This window comes from Diadema antillarum, unplaced genomic scaffold (genome assembly GCF_040938485.1).
Source record: "Diadema antillarum isolate AM-2024a unplaced genomic scaffold, OU_Dant_1.0 seq00001137_RagTag, whole genome shotgun sequence".
NCBI classification, from domain to species: Eukaryota; Metazoa; Echinodermata; class Echinoidea; order Diadematoida; family Diadematidae; genus Diadema; species Diadema antillarum.
In genome coordinates this window covers 1,645,871-1,658,642 of record NW_027271949.1, presented here as the reverse complement: position 1 = coordinate 1,658,642, position 12,772 = coordinate 1,645,871, and the positions used below count along the sequence as shown (strand labels likewise).

Genomic DNA, 12,772 nt, shown 5'->3' with positions numbered 1-12,772 from the left:
CCCATTTGGGAATTTGTGAATATTTCACACAAGTTCAGAACCAGAACTGGAACCGCTGGCTTCACCCACTCCGCAGGTGTTGTGCAAGTGTGAACGCGCCCCTTGTTCTCAAACAAGCGATGGAGAGAATCTCCTTCAAAGTGTGATAAAATGCAATTAACCCTCCACCTACGGGGATCAGACTGGCGGATCCTGTGGGAATTTTAGAGGCTTATAGAATACACATTAAATTTGACCGACTGGAATACTGACTGGGCTCACGCCCGTGGAAACGCCCCCGACTGGAAGAAGTAATTCTTCCAGTCGGCTTGTCATAAGCAAGCAATGCATACTTGAAAAGGATCCTAAAAGGGCAGAGTAAGTTTACTGGAAACTTTCAGGCAAGAGAAATTTTGCACTCAATCAAATTTTCTCCCAGATGTATTGAATACCTGGTTATATTTGTTTAAGGTGTCATTCATAATGCACAAAGACCGTGAGGGATCCACCTCTTGAACTTGAACACAAAGGCATATATCGCTCATCCTCAAACTTTACACCATGAATATAATAATAAAATGGGTGACTCTGGTGAGGGCATTGGGACTATTATCAATACCAGCCATTTGTCAAATTTTGTGCCAAAACTACAATTGTGCCAGAACCCGTGAAAATAACAAATGAGAATATTGAGCACCAAGAATCTGTCATAAACTATTTTAATTTTTTTCTCTCTTTTAACCTTATGAGTGCTTGAATACACACCTGGATATCCAAATATTATGATTGAGGTTATCTATAACATGAAGGATGCTTTTTGGAGTCAGTGGACAATATGTCCTTTGCATGGAACTAACCCGCAATTTGGTTAAAATTCACTTGCCTATCTGTCCCTTTATTTTCTTCTGGGGGGGGGGGTGGGTAATGTTCACAGGGAGAGCAAAAGAGGGGGCGGTAGGTAAATGGTCGGGGAATGAGAGACCACGTGTGAGCGATCAAACTTCCCCGTAAGGATGCGGCCATTTGAAGAGACTGATCATTTATTCATGGAATCCCGGACGATAGATAACCGGAAAGTGGGCCCCGCGGAGGGCGGCGCGACCTACGGGGCAGTCTCCCCACCGCTCCACAGTGCTTTCACCCCCATTGTTAGCTGCCCATGATGTGCCTACTTCACATGCAATGTATGTACCTCACATCAAAAGGTTACATTCTCGTGAAGGGTTTAAAAAGAAAACAAAAAAACAGCACTCTTTTCAACGGAGCAGGGTTGATGAACAACGTGGAGAAGGAAAGCTATTAGCTAGATTCCTTTCCCCCGCGCAGATCATCTTGATGCAATCTACGACAGCAAAATGGGTCAATTTTTCCCAAATTGCTGCTTGCGGATGTATTTGTACTGCACTAAATGATTTCCATCCACACACATGCATATGCCATAACCCTATTGATCATACATTTTGGCTCAGAATGTGACCCTAAAATTAGATCTTGGAGATATTTGTACTGCTTGCAGGACACAGATGGAAAGGCATTTCCTGGAACTTCTGTAGTGAACTCTGGTTGAATAATGTCATTAAATTTGGTAATTATTTGATGTTAGTTTTGGTTTTAATCTTTCTCCTCTAACTACCACTCATTCAAAATGCAAAGGTTGTAGAAAGGTTGCCAGTATAAAACAAAGTTTCCTGACTGACAAAGCTCCCTTTTTCACTTACTCACACTCTCTTATCTTATTGAAGTGTGTTTAGCATCTGCAATATCAAGAACCTCTGCTGAGAGTGCCGATTGTGAGTGATGCATTCAATGACTGAAAGCTCAAACAATTTTAATGATTTTAATTGATCTGAAACAGCTTAACAAATCAATCATTGAGTCTATCAACTGGCACCCATGATTGGTAACTCCAGTTTATGGAAGCTAGCTCTTTGGTGATGTATGCCCCCATCCCACCAGCAATCAAATATACATGTATATTGCACAGGACCAAGAAGATTATGAGTCGGAAATTCAACAGCTGTCATCGTTATGTTGCCCAATTTATTCCCCTCTGCTTGTCGCATTGCTTTCGGCACGCTGCAATAATCCCCCCTGTAATTGGCCGAGAGGCTTGTGTGCAGGCATCTCCGTGACGCAGTAATTAGGGCTCTTCTCTGAGAGCACCGAATGATTAGCAATCACTCGGCGTACCGCTGCCGACTGGACCACATCACACACCCCGGCTTCTATCAAGAGATGATCTCGGCTAACCCGTCGATGGAATCTATGTCCCTCTCCCCCCATCCAGACTACATACTTATTAACCCTCATAGTGACACATACATAATTAATTGCATCCCTTTTGGGATCCTGTTTCTTATAGTTGCAACACACTTTTGTTTGTTTGTTTGTTTGTTTATTTCTTCCCTGATACCAAGCAAACATATCAACTTTATAGGTTGTGCTGGCTGACATTACTGCCATGCCAGAAAGACCATCGACAGAAAGATTTGGTGGAAGTGAGAGAAAAAAAGAAGAAGAATTTGAGATGCTTGTGGGTGATATCATTTCTGCAGCTAAATTTCTGCCAACTTTCTTGCATAAAAAGTCTATGCAAGCATTTCAAAGAACATGCATATATATTTCTGTTGGTTTGAAGTTTATGCATAAATAGAGACAAATACTTTAATCCAAGTAATGTACAAGTGTATATAAAAGTACAACAATGACTGTCACAACATTTTGATAATGTGTTGTTGATTGGCCAGTGTTGATTCTTTATCACAGTTTAAAGTCATGCATAAGACTTTGGTTGTTTGATGAAGGAACATATTTGTAGCTGATATGTGGAGGGCAACTCAAGCACATTGTATTGTTGCATACAATACACAATCATGGATCATAGTTATCTAACATGCAACAGTGATTTTGTCCTTTTCTTCCTTTCAGCCTGTCCTCTTGATGGCTGATGATGCAAATAAGCTACCAATAATCATCCTCATTAATTGATGATTGAACAAAATCTTTCTGCTGCAACAAAGATCGCCTCATAACCAACACGGAATCAATTATTAACGTGCCACGTACTGAGCTGCCACGTACTGAGCTGCCGCTAAAAGCAATCAAATTCTTAATTGGAAATGCCGAATTTCAATTGGATGGCATATATAAAAGCCTACATCAGAATACCCTGCTCTAAGCTGCCGAGTGATCACAGAGGTTTCATTGACTGGGAGAGGGATACAAAGAGACATGGGAATGCATTCAGCGGCCGTAACTGGACCCTGAAAAGTGATTAGAACCCAATGGTCAAGAGCAAAGCTGCTTTTGAGTGGGGGGTCACTCATTGTGTTTGGTCACTCATGGTCAATAAGGATGAACTTCAGCAAGGCATCAGTCTGTCTGGCTACCGGTCCAATTAAGATCTTCTTCTTTTCTTACAGCAAGGCCCCCCAACAATGAAACTTAAAGGTATAGCCAGTCTGTCTGTCTAACAGACCTTTTCCGAGTTCCTAAAACTAATACGGCATGCCAGCCAACTTTCTTTCTTCCTTGAATGGTTTCCCTCCACTAAGAATACCTTTCCCTTTAGCAACTTACTTTAGACAAGATTTAAAAAAGAATCAAGCCCAAGGTTATTCTCAATATGTGAAAGTGAGTTCAGGTAACAGAATTGTCAAACAGTTTCTAGATATCTACAGCCTTTTGTATGCCCTTAATGAAGCAACTGTAAACATATTTTCCAAATTCCTTGATTATTATATGTGCTCTAGTTCTTGATGATGTGGTTGTAGAACTGCCAGTAGGCACTAAAACAATACATCCATGAACTTTTCTGATACCCAGTAGAACTCTTTCCTTGAATAAACTTTGGTTTGGCAGTCACTGATGCTCACTAGACATTACAGTCTGAGAACACAGACTTGCGCGTGTCTTCGCTGCAGCTTCAAGGAGCCCATGTGAGAACCATAAGGTTGTTAGTGCTCTACTGAATGGAGTCGTGTCTTTCTTGTCCCACATTATAAAGTAATGTTTACAATGGTTCCATAGCATGACGTAGATTCTGATGTAATATCTCGTGGTGTTGACTCGGCAAAAAATAGCTTGTTGGTCGGACAGTGTAAACACACATCTGGCGAAGGCCCATAGTGCAGAGTGTAAATATACGTCACACCTTTCAAAACTTTTAACCACACCAATTACCACTGCACATTGGCATGAATCTGTGAGTGTTATGTTTACCATAGCAACAGCCTCTCACAAAGAATGTTTTTCCTCCCAGACAATGATTGAAGAGAATCCCCATTTGTTGGAACAGAGTAAACAGCTATTTAAGCTTCATTCATATGCAAGCCCTACCGTGTGGTCTCAGTGTCAACACATGTTTACAACAGGACCTCAGAGAGCGGCTGTTTGTATTTGTGCTCCGTTCTTCCCTCCAAAATAAACCGATCACATGACACCACAGACTCCGCTCTGTGCAACCATTAACCCGATCCTCAAACAGAGCACCATTATTGCTGATACAATGGAAGGGGGTGGGGTCACGAGAAGAAAGAGATACGTCCCTCTTGTTGTCAACTTTTTGTTTGCCACAGAGCTGGAATTGATTTGATGACTTGCCTTTAACTATGTGTACAGCTTGCAAGCAAAGAAGAAAATACAAGCTGACTGGTCACTGACTTGTATGGGAAGTTTGTCCCAGCTTATTTTAGTTTGAAATGAATTTGACCATGACATTTTGAGACAGTGAATATCGTTGAACTGCTGAATCCCATAAACCCTATTCTAATGTTTTATCAAACTAGAGAGAGAGAGAGAGAGAGAGAGAGAGAGAGAGAGAGATGCACAGAAGCTAGGCAAACTTCTGAAGAAATAGCCCTAAGGCAAAATTTTGCCATCATAAAATTAATTTGCTATCTTCTCATTCACACAAAAATGTTTACAAAGCTATTGCAAACTAAAGCAAACAAATAATGGTCAATTCAAAATGTTTTCAAGTCATCATTTTTGGAGTGATAGCAAAGCAGTCTTGAACACTGCTCTATATTCGTGCCAGAACTTGGACATCAGATTCTGTTCCTGTGACATCAGGAAGTGGGAATAAAATGTTCTTCATTTCAAACATCTAAGCATCCCAAACAAAACTTTACAGATTTTGCTGATCAGAAGATGGACGATTTGATCTTCTCAAAATGATTTGCTAGCAATGAAACTTCTTGTAGGCTTGAGAATAGATATAAATAGAAATATATGACACAGGGTTGAATGTATATATATGGTATATGAAAAATGGATATCCTATCACAAAGTGTGAGCTGGGTGCTTGCCTACCTGTGCTCTCTTTGCTATTAGTCCCGGCTAGAGCTTTCTTCTGACCAGCAATGCCTCCATTGGTCATCCCGTTGCTAAGCAACCCCTGGGTGTTGCTGATGTGGGCGACCTTCAGCTGCTCGATCTTCTCCCGCAGGTCCTGTAGCTCGCTGTCCTTTTGGTCGGCTGTGGACGTCAGTCGCTGCAGCCGATTGGTCATGTTAGACAGGCTCTGCTCGAAGGCCGCCACCACGTGGGCCTGTGTGGACACACACAAAAAATATGTAATTTATAAAATAACGCGCTATATAATCTGCTCCTTTATCTATATTCACTGAATTGCCTTGTTTGGCCTACCCTAATGGCTGAAACCAAACAATCATCCAGTACAGATGCAACAATAAAGCGGAAAAAATATTTATACTTCACGTGCTATGTATATAGCGATTAAACAATATGTGTAATATTATGGAACTGCATTGTATATCATTATGTTCCACAGTGAATGAATGTGAACCATATGCTCATGAGCATGTGACATACCAGTAGATATTGTCGGTTGAGAATGATAAGGGCGTTAAGTTGCCAATAAACCCATATAGTGTTTGAGACAACTTAACGCCCTTCTCATTCTCAACAGACGATATGATGTATTTCCCGATGAGACGAGTGCAGAAGACAGAAACACACAAATTAATACACGTACACTGTTATAGAACAAAAAAAACAACAACACACAAACATACAAAACAAATAAGAAACAAACTGACTGATGGATTTTTACAATAATATGTCCAAATTTGGTAATGACAAGATTCACTGTCGCACTCTGGAGTTGAAATTCAACTTACACTGTACTTCAGAGAGCTTTCACATAAATCCACCAGACTTGCAGGCACCCAGCTATCACTCAAACATACACACACAAAAAAACATACTGGTGATTTGGGAGGAAATATATCACTGTACAAGATACAGACAACTGTTTTGTGTTGTTAGAAGTCATCATCTTTTTTACCTCCTGTTCTTCGCTAATGTATGGCTGAAACCCTCCATAGGGTACATACATTGGCCTTCTAGTCATCACGAGTGAAGACATCTTATTTGGATATGAATGGAGTTTGATGATCAAAGAACATGTAAAAAGAAAGATGTACTATGCTGTCAGAGGCAAAGTTGAGCAGAAACACTGTGTATGCATTCCCAAAATATCAATCAATGGAGAAGAACAACCATATCCATGGATGATGATCAAGTACAGCATGAAATTCCTTGGTTAAAAATACAGTTGTTGCAATTCCTTTAGTCCTGTCACACACTAGTTACAGGTTGTCCATCAAAATGGTCTGTCCGGCTGTGATGTGCTCACTACAGCTCCACTACCAGAGTTTTCACACCACACTTCTCCCTGCATATATAAGGGAGGAGCAGCCCTGGAGGAAATCCTCCCCTGCCTGCTCACGTACAACACACGGTCTGCGTTGTCGATTTTCTTTGCAGCTAGCTGTTACATCACAGGTGCTGCGAGTACGGTGCTATTTACTTCCATGATTGACAAATTGTTACAACTGACTCCCGACCCACTCTTTCAGCCTGAATGAAAACAAGATCACAGAGTGTCACAGCTATAGGCAGTCTCTGTACTTCCACAATAGGGGGTCCTCTTCCTACGCCAACTGTGACAGGGACTGCCCAACCTTCAAAAGTTTGCTGGTACTGACCCCTGTTCGACAAGGCCGCTCACTCATCCGTTTACACCGGGTCCCCATTAACCCGCCCTTTACAACCGCTTCAACAAAGTCCCGCATCCCCTTAAGCCCTATTTAACTCCCCCTGCACACGCCATTGAACTGTGACACCTGTGCCCTGCTTAAGCCAACCCTTCTATACCCCTCTTTCTATGCCCCCCCCCCCCCACAACAATTAACAACATTGGAATTGATATGGAATCTCCTCTCTCCCTAACATCATATGGGGGGGGGGAGGTGGAATGGATTTATTGCTTATGAATATGATGTACATAAGTATAGCCTTTCAAAAGGTTTGTACAGCTTTACTAGAGTAGCAGCTTTTGTACACTATCATGTTCAAAACTTGCCATTTTGAAATGAGTAGTTATCTAAGAATGAAAAAAAAGTGTTGTGAGATAGTATTTAATGTTACCAAGACCAGATAAGCATTTTACAACAACAACAAAACTACATTTGAAAGATTTACATACTGAAAAGTGAAAGGACAAAGAACATAAATCTTTTCAAAAGTATAATTTTGATTTCATTCAAAACCTATTGAAACAACAACAACAAAAATGGTTGGAAATGTACAGAAACAAATGGGTGCATGTAGATAAAACTCTAGGGATCAGTCATGGTTTAGAATGCATTACTGGAGTGTGGAATTACTCATCATTCAGCACAAAACAATACACAGGCTCATCTAAAAAAGCCCCATCAATACCTGGCTCACATTTTCTATTTTGGAAGAAAGTGAAAGATTTCTGTTTATAGCGAGCAGAGTGCCACCTCCATTATCAGCCTCTCACTTTGCTTCTGGTCATGACGTAACAACTGCTTCCTGTCAAGTTCAAAGAATTGATTCAAGTTCCCCAAAGAGACAGACTTAAAACCCCACATTTCCGATGGACATCTTAGTCTTACCTCGTACGCATCAAGAAAATCAATTTTGCTCTGCAAGAGGGGACATGGCATTGCAGCTATACCTGGCACCCTTTATCCTCCTAACTGAACAAAAGACCAGGGATGCCATAAGCTCCTTTTGGAAAAAGAGGCTATCAAGAGGCCTATCAAAGGCTAGGTCTCCAAGAGAGATCTATAAAGCATTAGACCAGCATTCTTTTTTATCCTTTTGTTCCAGAGATTTTAGTCGAGACAGTAAAGAAAGGTAAGCCAGACTTTTCAAAGTCTCAGCAGCTTTAGGTGAGGGAGATGTGAATGAGAACACAAGATGCCTTCACGCTTGGCAACAACTTAATTTTAATGACCCCTTCTTATTCTTTGGTCATGTCTCCCTCTTCATGAGTTGGGACTGTTTTTTTTTTCTTGTAGAATGGAGGCTGAAGAACTTAAAAGCTGTCATACATCATGTTAACCCATTGAGGACGAGTCCCGAGTATACTCGGGCAGGTGTCTATGGGAAATGCGTATTGCAGCAAAATCAAACCGTCCTCAACGGGTTAACAAAATATCACATCAACAAACAGTTGTGTCTAGAGAACATCACCAAATGCTCCTTGTTTCAGTTGAATGTTATGTAATTATCTTTGAGTTCTCTTTTTAATAAAATAAAGTTGTATGGTTTCTTTCGAAATAACATATTCTACTGCAAAGAGGCACAGGTGAATCATTTGTCAAAATGAGTTGTAAATGAAGCTAATTTCCCTGAAATGATACTTCAAAGGAAGGAGATTACTCTTATTGTCCCAGGGAGACTGTGGGTTCTTTCTTTCAGAAAGATTCTGGATGGACAAACTGGACAGAAAGCCTGACCAGTACAACTGCTGTGGTTCCTTTTACTCCTTGATTCCTCTACCACCCACACCTTCTTCCCCCTAATATTCTGACTTTCTCGCAAGATGGATACATGACAAAAAGCACAGTAACCACACCTACCCTTTCTCGTATCTCCTTTGTCGTAAGGTTTCATCACTTAGCAGTGAATCGCTACTCCACCAGTCAATGCCGAAAGTAAATAGCAAGAAGAAAGCTAAGACTTTACCTCCATATAAGAGAATTGCAGAATTAAAGCACAGTAGCGGCACAATTGACAAAAGAAACACCCTATCTTTGCACTTTTGCTTTTTAAAAACAGACTAAGAAGGGGACAGGTTCTTTTTCTTTTTTCTTCCCCCTACAAGACCACAGGATAGGTCTTTCCAGCATAGACTGCTGTGGTTTAGCGGTCACTTTGTGGAGGAGCTTAGAAAGGGGGTTCAGAGTGACCAATCACACCCTCATCGCTGCTGAGCCATGACAATGCCCCACCAGTGTACCTATCAGAGCAGACAATGGTCCCCGGAGTTTCACTATCAATACAGGAATGAATATCTGACCTGTCTTGCCCCTTGCACTTTGAAACAAGGCAAAAAAAAGCAACAATAGAAACTTTTCCCATTTTCACATTGACCACACACTCTGAATTGTACATTCATGATGGTCATTCACCATTCCGAGCTGATTCAATCCGATCAACTTATAACTCTTTTGGGGCTTCCCTGGATATGGAAAGGAACATGCTTGCAGGGCCTTATCAGTTACACCGACTTGCAGAGACAACAGCGCTAAGACGTAAAACGCACAAATTTTTATCAGGCTGTTCATCCCTTTTAGGGTTTCAGGATTTGGGGGGAAAAGGACATGGGAACCACAGGTTGTTAACAACTCACCCAACTTTCATACAGTTGTTAACATATTGCCTCACTTAATTAATTACATATCAGTCATTCTATCTTACCTAAGTCATCACCATTATGAACAGAAAAATGGGGACAATAGAGATGAAGAGAACTTACAGAACCAAGGAATGAGAAAACAGAAAAAAAGAATATGAATACAAAGAGGAAGGTAGGGGTAAGCAGTGTTTGCTCTGAGGCTGCAACATGGCTCTTTCAGTTTCTCCAAACACAATAAATTCCATTCATTCTAAAGAAGCAAGGCTGTGAGACATACATGTATAAAAAAAAAATGATGCTACACAGACGAATGACCAAATGAAAGAAATCTTTGTCATATCTACCCCCGACACATAAATGTGAACAGAGAGGTGAAGTAGAGAGCTTTGGTGCAAAAGTTTAACCAATTGTCTCTACCATAACAGGAGGGCGAGGGGTAGAAGATAAAAGATTCTGCCACGCCCTTGATGAATATGACAAATGTCATATGATTTGCAGATGACTATTAAGTATTGCATGAAATCAGATGACTTAGTTGTTAAATTAATCTGATTGTTAATATAAGGGTGGGGGATGATCATGTCTGATGTATTATGGGAGGTGAAAGCTCTAGTTGGGTTTTGTCAAGAATTCTCTTTTCCTTCAAACCCTTCATAATGTGTGGAAATCTGACAAGAGTTTCACTCTCTCTTCACTTAATCCTCTTCAACCATAGCTACAGCTAAACAAACCGCCCCCTAAACACTGCTAATTTTAGACCTATAGGTCTGCTTCGCTCCTCTCTGCAACCTGCGGAAAAGATGAGTGGGGGTTATCATTGTTCTGCCCAACTCCAAACTTAGCAACACCTTCGCAGATTATCTGGCATGAATTGCAGCCCCTTCCTCTTCCTCTCTCGACTTCGAGGCAAAAGGCAAAAGGGAGTCACGTGCTGGAGTTGGGAGGATTCTACAGATCTTGGTGGAAACAAACAAAAAACAGCTGAAGTAGGAATGAAGTGGACTTAACAAAACTCATCCTACCGTGTCACAGCTTGATGAACACGAGCGAGAGCATCGCTGCTGTCAAAACGAGAGAACAATTTGCAACGGGGAGAGACTCTGCATGACAAGGACCCAACAGTCATTAGATGGGTCATGGAATCATATGGCTCTCCAGATCCCCAGGCCGACACGTGGCCACGCTTCCAGAAAAAAAAAATGATGACAGGGAACAATGAACACGGTGCCGATGTTTTGACGGCTGCTGATGTATCTACGACCTGAACAATCAAAGGCCTCAAACAAGTGATATGTGATAGTTCAACTGCAAATTCACATGCCAAAGTCACACCTCTTCCTTGATGCAGCCTTGCTCGAAACGATTCTGAACATCTCGACTGCACGCTCCATCTTTTGTAACCTCATCTCTCGCCACAGTGTCTCGTTGCAGGAACCTGCACGAACACGCGTTGGAAGGCACCTAATTAACTGCCATTCAAGAACATCTGAAGATTTCGGGCAAGACACTTTGTCAAATGATATTGTCACACACTTTTCTACTGCAGGCAATTTTCCCATCTGAGACTTCACTTCTCTTTCCTGCTGGATGATGTGTGAATACTACAAACCATTTGAAAACACTGAACATCCAATTGAGTCTCAACTTTTCATCCGCTTCCTTTCTTATTCCAAAATAATAATTGACAATCTGCAGGACAGAGATACAAAGCACACACACACACACACACAGACACAGACACACACTCACACACACACACACACACACACTCACACACACACACACACTCACACACACACACACACACACACACAGACACAGACACACACACAGACAAACAAACAAAAAAGGCAAACAATCACCTATGTGCATCCCTGATTCTCAAATAAAACCCATTTGAAGGCTCTCATACTTTGGGCATTCCCTGACAAAATCTTGGCCTATTTCAGAGATATATAATTGCCATCCCATCATCTCTTAAATCACTTATGCCTCAAGATGCATTGACCACTTAAAAACAAAAACAACAACAACAACAACAAACCAGAAGATGGAATAGTTAATCTCATTAGGTGTTGATGGTAGACCTCTGTGACCCCACGGGGTAGAGATCAGAAGACACCTAAGCACCCGTAGTATTCTCACTGTTCCACTCTAATGGACATTGTGTCTATTGTCTTTGAGTGCCAGTGGGAAAAGGTTTTCTTTATCGGATATTTTGGGAAAGAGAGCATAGAAGTGGGACAAAATCTATTGGAGCATAAACTTTCCTTTTGTTCATGGTGATCGATATATTCTTAAAGAAAAAAAAAGGACAGAAAAACAAAATACACCACAAGTGAAACCACAGATTTTGGGTGCTTCAGTGCTTGAAAGGATACATTGGATTTTATTTTACAAGACAGCAACTCATTATAAGGATGCACTTTAAAGGTGGCTAAAGAGCAATGTGTATGGTGACATAAGGCGAAGCTTCAAGTTTCCATTAGCAGCTTAAGTTTCACACATTTTCTTCAACAAACTTTCCACCTTTAATGTCTCATGACCGAAGCTTCTTTTATAAAGTGAACTTCTCATTGAATTAGAGTGATGGACTTGCTTACTTGTGAATCTGCATTTTATGCACGCTTTTTTCACACATCTATTAAGTTACGTAAAACACACGTAAAAGTGTGTCACATTTTGCCAGAGGTTCGCCCAAATGACGTACATGAGGATTATAGATGTGAATAGAAAGGTTGAAATATGAATAGTTCATCACAAGCCAATTGGGTCAAATGTATCTAGGATTATCTCTAATTTTTCCCAAACAAGTCATCGTTATCTTGTGCTTTGGCATTTTTCATCAAGAATCTAAGATGGGGAGAAACAATTGAGGATGGAAAGAAATACGGGAAAGAGAATGGGAGTAGACAGTAATGTCTGTCAATTTTCTCACATGGAAGAACATGGCAGTTCACATCCAGAACATGAGCAGGGATTTTCAAACGCAAGAACTTCAAGTCGTAATATTTGGGCAGCATGTACTGGATGCAAACTGACCTTTGCATAAATGCCACTGATCACCACCTGGATTGTGAAACGACAGCAAGC

The 12,772-nt window shown here is 41.0% G+C and overlaps 1 pseudogene; it reads right to left on the bottom strand.

Moving 5' to 3' along the window:
- LOC139744113 (neuron navigator 2-like) overlaps window positions 1–12,772 on the bottom strand; it is a 367,146-nt pseudogene that overhangs the window by 24,710 nt on the left and 329,664 nt on the right.